Raw genomic sequence first — 7,871 nt, 5'->3', positions numbered from 1 at the left:
CTACACTAGTCCTACCTACCTGTTTGGCCCATATCGTTCTAAACCTTTCCTATCCATGAACTTGTGTTAATGTTGTTATTAGTATCTGCCTCAACTACCTCCTCTGGCAGCTCGTTCATGTTCAGGTTCACATTTATTGTCAGTGATATTTGAGTTATCCAAGTAAAGAGAACACAATAGACTTTAGCAAACATCCACCACAGTGGAACCAACATTCTTCACTGTGATGAAAGGCAATCTTCCTCCTTTGTTCACCCGTGGTCGGGGTCATGAACCCTCCACAGTCGCCGCTACAGATGACCAGACCCTCTCGTCGGGAAGATCGAATCTCCGGCGTTGAGATGGATCAGAACACACTCCGCGGCTTGGAGTTCCGTAATCGGCCGCTTCGTACCAGAGACCGCGGCTTCATGACGTTAGAGTCCACAGGCCCCGCGGTCGGAGCTCCAACACTAGTGATCCTCGGCAAAGGATCCCAGGCCCCTCGATGGTAAGTCCGCGCCTCGCCAGCTGCTTGAAGCTCTGGGTCAGTGTCCGGTCCCGAGAGGCCGCCAGTGGGTCGAGGATGCGACACGGAAATAAATCGTATCTCCGTCGAGGTAAATGGCTGGAAACGGCCCCCCACATCCTCCCCACACACACATCCCCCCCCCCCCACATCCCTTCCCCCCACATCCCCATCCCCTTCACATCCCCCCCCCCCCCCCCCCCCATCACACATCCCCATCCCCCCCATATCCCCATCCCCCCCCCACATCAAACATACCGAGAAACATTAAAACATACATTTGGACGCATTAAAAATAACAACAAAGTCTAAATAAACACACGAGCTGCCGCTCCTTACACCCCCCCCCCCCCCCACCCTCTGTGTTGTCAAAGGGGGCAGAGTGGTGTCTGGGGGGCATTCAAGGGCCAATGGGGGTCCAGAGAGGTGATGGGGGGGGGGGATGAGTACAACAAGGGAGGGACTGGGGGATAGATTGGGGGGGGGGGGGGGGGTGAGTGAGGTGGGGGGGGGGACGTGGGTTCAAGGGTCATGAGAGGGGGGGGGGTAGTGAGGGGGGTGAGTGAGGGGGGGGGTTGAGTGAGGGGGGGGGGGTGAGTGGGGGGGGGGGACGTGGGTTCAAGGGTCATGAGATGGGGGGGGGGGGTGAGTGGGGGGGGGGGACGTGGGTTCAAGGGTCATGAGATGAGGGGGGACCGGGGGGGGGGGGTGAGTGAGGGGAGGATTGAGGGCCCATGTGGGGATGGGATTCTATGAGGGTCACCATTCACCTGGGTTGTCTAGTTTTTCACTCTGAATGTTGGGCGTGTGGTGGAGATGGGACGCTGCATCACCCGTGTAAACAGGGTGTCATTAAATGATTCACCACCACTCCCAGACTCTTCATCTCACCCTAGTCTCGCACAAATCTGCACATAAATGACATGGTGTCAGTAGTTTCGGTCAGTAAGTGAGTGAAACTGCGGATTATGCAGTAACCAAGCACCGCTGCTAACCAGGCAGTTAGTTATCGTTCACCACAACTAACGCAACTTAATCATCATCCCTTGAAGTAAATAAACCAACCAAACAAAACAAAGACAGCTTTCTATTTGTTTAAGAAGGAACTGCAGATGCTGGAAAATCGAAGGTAGACAAGAATGCTGGAGAAACTCAGCGGGTGCGGCAGCATCTATGGAGTGAAGGAAGACCCGAAATGTCACCTATTTCCTTCGCTCCATAGATGCTGCCTCACCCGCTGAGTTTCTCCAGCATTCTTGTCTACCTTCGATAAACCGAGATGAGAAGAACTTTTTTCACACAGAGAGTGGTGAATCTCTGGAACTCTCTGCCACAGAGGGTAGTCGAGGCCAGTTCATTGGCTATATTTAAGAGGGAGTTAGATGTGGCCCTTGTGGCTAAGGGGATCAGAGGGTATGGAGAGAAGGCAGGTACGGGATACTGAGTTGGATGATCAGCCATGATCATATTGAATGGGGAATGGTGCAGGCTCGAAGGGCCGAATGGCCTACTCCTGCACCTAATTTCTATGTTTCTATATTCCAGCATCTGCAGTTCCTTCTTGAACCCTTCACTAGTTTATCAGGCAGGTTGACCAAGTTTGTTTATCCAGTCCGATTCAGGTCAATAGTGAGTTTTATTATCACATATTAATTGTTATCACAGTGAGGTTATTTTGCTAACATACAGTCGAGTAGAGGGTCACCATTACCCTCGATCCCCGATTAGCAACTGAGACAGTATGCAAGAGGTGCCATGTTTTGGCATCATGTTCAAAGTCCACGTTCCAGTTCCAGTGAGCGGTGTCTATACTGGGCAAGTCCCAGGCTGTTAAGGGGCCTCCAGCCATCTCCTTCCTTGTACACCACGTCCCTCTCCCCTCCCCCTTCCTTCGTTCCCCGGGGGATGGGAGCCTCCCGCAGGCCTCGCTCCTTGCCCGGACATCACTGACTCCATCCTCTCGGTCTCTGGTCGATGAGTAGGAACCTCTCTCCTCCAGGCTAGGTGCTGCATTTGACTAGTGCCAGTGGTGTTCCCAGAGCATGGTTCTTGTTTAGTACTGGTGTCTGAGGTTATAGGGAGAAGGCAGGAGAATAGGGTTAGGAGAGATGGGCCACACTTGATGGGCCAAATGGCCTAATTCTACACGTATTCCTCAGGAACATTCCCAGCTGGAATTGACCAAGGTGAGGGGTGACTCATACCCTGCTTGGTCTCATCACACAGCGAGAGGGTTTACGGTTACAGGCTGATAGGAGAATCCGGAATATCCCTCTGATCAACATCCAGCTCAGCGGCACATTCCTAAAGTCCAGTGACAGAGCAACTCTGCCAAATGGAAACCAAGTGCCAATGCCCTTGGAGAGAATCCCGACAGCACTCGGGTCCCTGAAACATACACTGTCCAGATGCCAAGATATAGTTATACATCGTGGAGACAGGCCCTTCGGCCCAACTCGCCCATGTCAACCAATATGCCCTATCTACACTAGTCCTAACCCTTCTAAACTCCAGTGAATACAATCCTAGTCTTTTCAATCTTTCCTCATATGACAGTCCCGCCATCCCAGGGATCAATCTCGTGAACCTACGCTGCACTGCCTCGATCACAAGGATGTCCTTCCTCAAATTAGGAGACCAAAACTGTACACAATACTCCAGATGTGGTCTCACCAGGGCCCTATACAACTCCAGATGTGATCTCAACAGAGCCCTATACAACTGCAGAAGAACCTCTTTACTCCTATACTGAAATCCTCTTGTTATGAAGGCCAACATTCCATTAGCTTTCTTCACTGCCTGCTGTACCTGCACGCCAACTTTCAGTGACAAGGATGCCCAGTTCTCGCTGTACCTCCCCCTTACCTAATCTAATCCCATTGAGATAATAATCTGCCCCCTTGTTTTTGCCGCCAAAGTGGGTAACCCTCACATTTATCTATATTATACTGCATCTGCCACGCATCTGCCCACTCACTCAACCTGTCCAGGTCACCCTGCAACCTCCTAACATCCTCTTCACAGTTCACACTGCCACCCAGCTTTGTGTCATCCGCAAATTTGCTGGTGTTGCTCCTAATTCCCTCTTCCAAATCATTAATATATATGGCAAACAGTTGCGGCCCCAACACCGAGCCTTGCGGCACTCCACTCGCCACTGCCTGCCATTCTGAAAAGGACCCGTTCACTCCTACTCTTTGCTTCCTGTCTGTCAACCAATTTTCTAGCCACGTCAACACCTTACCCCCAATACCTTGTGCTCTAATTTTAGTCACCAGTCTCCCGTGCAGGACCTTATCAAAGGCTTTCTGAAAGTCCAGATACACTACATCCACTGGCTCCCCTTCATCCATTTTACTTGTCATATCCTCAAAAAATTCCAGAAGATTAGTCAAGCATGATTTCCCTTTCATAAATCCATGCTGACTTGGACTAATCCTTTTACTGCTATCCAAATGCCCCATTATTACCTCTTTAATAATTGACTCCAGCATCTTTCCCACCACTGAAGTCAGGCTAACTGGTCTGTAATTCCCCGTTTTCTCTCTCGCTCCTTTCTTGAAAAGTGGGATAACATTAGCTATCCTCCAATCCACAGGAACTGATCCTGAATCTATTGAACATTGGAAAATGATCACCAATGCGTCCACTATTTCTAGAGCCACCTCCCTGAGGACCCTGGGATGCAGACCATCAGGCCCAGGGGATTTATCATCCTTCAGTCCCATTAGCCTACCCAATACTATTTCTCGCCTAATGAAAATTTATTTCAGTTCCTCTATCTCCCTAGATCCTCTGTCCTCCAGTACATCTGGGAGATTGTTTGTGTCTTCCTTAGTGAAGACAGATCCGAAGTATCTGTTCAACTCTTCTACCATTTCCTTGTTACCCGCAATAATTTCACCCGTCTGCCTTCAAGGGACCCACATTTGACTTTGCTATTCTTTTTCCTTTAACATATCTAAAGAAGCTTTTATTGTCCTTCTTTACATTCCTGGCCAGCTTCCCCTCGTACTTCATCTTTTCAGCCCGTATTGCCCGTTTTGTTTCCTTCTGTTGTCCTATGAAAGTTTCCCAATCCTCTGGCTTCCAGCTACTCTTTGCTGTGTTTTACATCTTTTCTTTTAGTTTTATTCTATCCCTAACTTCTCTTGTCAGCCACAGTTGCCTCCTACTCCCCTTAGAATCTTTCTTCCCTTTTGGAATGAAATGATCCTGCATCATCCGGATTATGCCGATAACTTCCTGCCATTGCTGTTCCACCGTCATTCCTGCTAGGATCCCTTTCCAGTCTACCTTGGCCAGCTCCCCTCTCATGCCTTCATTGTCCCCTTTGTTCAACTGAATCACTGACACTTCCGATTTAACCTTCTCCTTCCAGGTATCCATGTATCATAAAGTATTTTTATGATTAACTATTTAAAAGTTTTAATAACTCTCTGCAGCGCCCGCCTCTCAGCCACAGTGCAGCTAGCAAACCACACCAGGATGCCATAGGAGAGGACACTTTCCACGGCTCATCGGTAGAAGGACAGCAGCAGCGGCTGTGAGACGTTTGCTCTCCGCAGAGACCTCAGCAAATACAGCCGCTGCTGTGACTTCTCCACCAGAGTGACGGTGTTCATTGTCCATTTGAGGTCCTGGGAGATGTTTATTCCCAGGAACTTAATGCCAGTGACTCTCTCCAACATGTCTCCTTTGATGTATAAAGGAGCAGGTTTCTCTCTCCTTGTCCTCCTGAAGTCAACGACCAGTTCTTTTGTTTTGGTTGGGTTGAGTACCAGGTTGTTTTTAGTACACCAGACGGTCAGTTTTTGGACTTTATCCCTGTAGGCAGAGTCGTCGTTGTTATTTATCAGTCCCACCACAGTCGTGTCGTCCGCAAACTTGATGATCCAGTTTGTGTTGTGTGTTGGTGTACAGTCATAGGTGTATATTGTGTATAAGATAGGACTCAGCACATAACCTTGTGGCGCTCCTGTGCTGAGCGTCAGGACTGGGGAGTGATTGGACCCCATCCTGACAGTCTGTGGGCGGTCTGTTAAGAAGTCCTTGATCCATCTGCATGTGTTTGCATTAACACCCTGATCAGACAGTTTGTCCACCATTCTGCTGGGGATGATGGTATTAAATGCAGAGCTAAAATCTACAAATAACATCCTCACATATGAGCCAGGGCGCTCCAGCTGTGTCAGTGCAGAATGTAGAGCTGTGTTGATGGCATCCTCTGTTAACCTATTAGCTCTGTATGCAAACTGATGCTGATCCAGGGTGGGTGGGATTGAGGGTTTAATGTGGGCAGGACCAGCCTCTCAAAACATTTCATCACCGTTGGTGAGAGCAACAGGTCTATAGTCATTCAAGCTGGTAATAGATGTTTTTTTGGGAACAGGCATGATGGTAGCAGTCTTGAAGCATTTAGGGACAGTGCACGTTGACAGAGAGAGGTTAAAGATGTCGCTAAAAACCTCCGCTAACTGGTCTGCACAGTCCCGCAATACTCTCCCTGGGATACCACCTGGGCCAGCAGTGTTCCTGATGTCCTCTGTGCTCACAGTGAGTGCCAGGTCGTCAGTGCTGGGTGTGGCTGCAGGTGCAGCTCAAAACAGGCAGGAAAGTGGTTGAGCTCCTCAGCTAGTGAGTTGTTACTGCTGCTGGTGATTGGCCTCCTGTTGCCCTTGTAGTTCTGCCATAGGCTGCCTTTGCCTCTTTAGTTTGGATCTGGCAGTGCTGTACTGTTTATCATTGGCAGATCTAAAGGCTGAGTTGTGTTCCCATCAGCAGCTTCCTTCCTTCACTGGTCATCCATGGGTTGGTGTTTGGATACCACCTGACTTCTCTGTGGACAGTGATGTTATTAATGCAGTTCTGTGTGTAGAACATGACTGTGGATGAGTTGTTTGTTATGTCCTAGTTTGCAAAAAGACCCCACAGGGTGCGCTCAAAGCAGTCCCAAACTAGGGTTCCGCCCAGAAATGTCACCCATGCTTTCTCTAGAGATGTTGCCTGACCCGCAGAGTTCCACCAACCCCTTGTGTCCACCATTGCTCTCAACCTTCTCACCTTCCTCTGTCCCAATAATCTCCAAACCTCCTCCAATGCCCGGGCTCCGACCCAGTCTTTGCTCCACCCCGGGCGGTACTGGCTCGAGGGGCCGAATGGCCTACTCCTGCACCTGTTGTCTGTTTCTGTGTCTTCAGCAGCCAATTGCTGGCCTCCAGATCCCTGAAACCCCTCGTCTCCCTCTACCCACTCCTTCATGTTGCAGGACCCAGTCTGGACGTCTAGACAAGGATATCCGGCGCTCCCCCGACACTGGGAGAGATGTCCTTACACGGAGATGTTCCAATGCCCAGTGTGGAAGGAATGACGGGACTGTCTGTGTGGTGACTGAGCGGGGTCGGGCTTGGTGATGTGTGTGGGGGGGGGGATAGCGTGAGATTGGCCAAGCTGTTCACTCACGGATGGGATGTAGAACCACCAAGTGTAACGAAGAAAGTTTCACTTCCCAATCAATCGCAAAATGAATCTAAAATGAGAATCACTAAATTTATCCGGAGATAATTTTACTTAAATCTGAAGTAGAAATAGCTTCTTGTGCAAAGATGTTGCACTGTGGTCGAGCAGGCGGGCAGCACATCTGGTGTTGTGTTGCACATCTGGCGTTGCACATCTGGCCGTGCTGTTCCATGCCAGGCCGGGCCGGGCCGTATGGGGTTGGCAGCCTTCAGCCCTTCCCACCATCGAGACTCTGCCACATGAAGGCGGCATCAATCACCACAGATCCCCACCATCCAGGTCATGGCCTCTCACTGGACCGCTGGGGTGGGAGTTCCACAAGCCTCAAGTCCCCAACACCAGGTTCAGGAACAGCTACTTCCCTACAACTGCCACGTTCCTGAACCCACCCATAAACCCTAATCCCACCTCAGCAACGGACCATTCCTTGCTCCACCAGTTTCTCCATGTTTCTGCACTGGTTGATGGGCCGAGTGGCCTAATGCTGCTCCTATCACTTATGAACAACACACGCTCACGGCAGGAGGCCTGGATTAAGGTGCTCCCTGGCCGTTGAACCCCACCCCCCCCACACCACACACACCCACCCCCACACCCCCACCCCACCCCCCCCACACCCCCACCCACACACCCCACACCCCCACCCCACACCCCACACCCCACCCCACACCCCACCACCCACAGCCCACACCCCACAGCCATGATGGAGAGACTTATTGTGGATCCACTGCTAGTATTTCTGTAAAAGGACGAGCAGATTCTGCACAGAACAAGAACTCAAAAACAGAATCTCATTAATGAGCAGAGTTGGAGCTGGTGCGTGGGTGCAAGTTGTTCGAGTTGT

The 7,871-nt window shown here is 50.5% G+C and overlaps 1 long non-coding RNA gene across 1 annotated transcript in view; it reads right to left on the bottom strand.

The window, feature by feature from the left end:
* LOC129710070 (uncharacterized) overlaps nt 1-2,066 on the bottom strand; it is a 17,004-nt gene extending 14,938 nt beyond the window's left edge. Inside the window, exon 1 of the long non-coding RNA XR_008725631.1 lies at nt 1,799-2,066. This is a non-coding gene — a long non-coding RNA (uncharacterized LOC129710070). The remainder of the gene's footprint in view (nt 1-1,798) is intronic.
* Between the last annotated feature and the right edge of the window lie 5,805 nt (nt 2,067-7,871).

Source organism: Leucoraja erinacea, chromosome 27 (genome assembly GCF_028641065.1).
Source record: "Leucoraja erinacea ecotype New England chromosome 27, Leri_hhj_1, whole genome shotgun sequence".
Classification (NCBI taxonomy): domain Eukaryota; kingdom Metazoa; phylum Chordata; class Chondrichthyes; order Rajiformes; family Rajidae; genus Leucoraja; species Leucoraja erinaceus.
The sequence above is the reverse complement of the archived record's forward strand: the minus strand, read 5'-3'. Positions and strand labels throughout refer to the sequence as shown.